This window comes from Alosa alosa, chromosome 17 (assembly GCF_017589495.1).
Source record: "Alosa alosa isolate M-15738 ecotype Scorff River chromosome 17, AALO_Geno_1.1, whole genome shotgun sequence".
NCBI lineage: Eukaryota > Metazoa > Chordata > Actinopteri > Clupeiformes > Clupeidae > Alosa > Alosa alosa.
Window position 1 is genome coordinate 32,420,593 of NC_063205.1, and position 1,767 is coordinate 32,422,359.

Sequence of the window (1,767 nt, forward strand, 5' to 3'; positions counted from 1 at the left end):
GCACAGATGTGAAATGGGCCCCCTGGCCACTTCAAAAGGTGGGATTTATTTAGGTGGGATAGATTGGAATCTTGAAATATAATAATCTTGATGGTGGGATATTCTATGGCTCACCAATTTACGAGAGCCTAGTACTACATGTAAGTAAGACAAATATTTTATTTAGGGACTGTTCGTTATTTATAAACGGGACCACCGGAGGAAAATAGGGGAGGGTCATGTCTTTTTATTCTTTGTTGAGGGGAGGGTCACCTAACTTTTTTTTGTCTAGGAGGGGGGGTCACCCATCTTTTGTATTAATGAAAACAGCAAAAAATCAAAGTGGCTTGTTTGATTGTTGATTTCTGTCGCCATATAATGTTCTCTTTCGTTCCATAGCTCTGTCAACATTGAACAATGAAAATAAGGGAGATTTCCCGGGTTTCTCACGCAAAATACGGAAAATGTAAACATTCGTCCCCATTAACGTTGGAAGGGTTGGAGCAACAAAGTAGCCTACTATTTGGTCAACTTTATACAGCCCTAAAAAAGCTAAATTTAACTTTGGTTTACTTGTAGTTTACTGTATAGCCTAACTTTAAACAGTGTGCATGCTTAACATAAAGCATACTTGTGCTTCATTCATCCACACATCCAGCTCCTAACGTTTTGACAAGCATTTCTACCAATTGACCTTGTTCCTGCCCATCTCTAGCTTTGCTGTCTCCATCCTTTCTGTTTTTGTTGTTTGCAAAACACTATATAGTAGGCCCTATTTATTGATAACCAACAAGTGTAATTTGTTAATCGCTGTCATTCTCTCTCCTGCCAACAAAAATGTGTTACGTTCCAAGTAGCAGTGCGTAATTCTGCTTCATAAAGTTGAACAAAATTTGTTACATTGGTCATATAAATAGCCAGTTTATGGTCTACAGTGTAGAGTTGGTAAGTTATGGTAGGCCAACTTGGAGTGAATATACAAGGGGAATTCTTTGTCTGCTCGTAGCTGAGTAGCCTGGCAGGTGCGCACGTAGACATAGCCTACGGCCGAACACTGCAAGCGCCAATGAATCGTGCTCTCACGACAACCACGTCGTTAACTTAGTTAGCTATAGCGTTACAGGTGTTTGTATAAAGGCCTGATTTACACACACTGTTAAAGTGCCAGCTGGTTTACCAAATGACAGACAGTTGAATTTCTGAATAAAAATAATTTTGGTGCAGTTTTGAAATCTTAAACATGTAACCCTAACCTTTCGTTCCGCCTAGCTCCACTCATCCATCTGGGATCGATCCATTGGAGTGGTGCTTCAGAAGGCTGGGCCTTATTAAAAAATCCTGGCATAAGATTGGATAAGCCACTTGTCCGTCATCTATTGACGTGCTACATCAACCACTCACATCGAAGCTAACCCGTGACGCTGAGAACAGTCTCACAGTCGCTTCTACGCTACATCACATCTATGAAACTCCCGCCCTGCGTCCTGATTGGCTCTACCATGCTATCTCTTGCTGAAATCACTCTCAACGGAACCGATTCCAGATGTGAGTGGAGCTAGGCGGAACGAAATTCATCTGGCGAGAGTCAGGTTAGTGTAACCCCACATACAAGCATAATGTAGTTGCAGGGAGGGGATGTCCTATTTTGGAATTTTAGGATACAACGAACACTATTTTTTGATTGGATGTCGGAGGCTATTTATTTTTTGATTTGGCTGGTTAGTGGTGCGCTAGTTCTGAACCCTGTGAGAAATCCTCTCGTATCCCTGTGCCTCCTCTAATAATTAT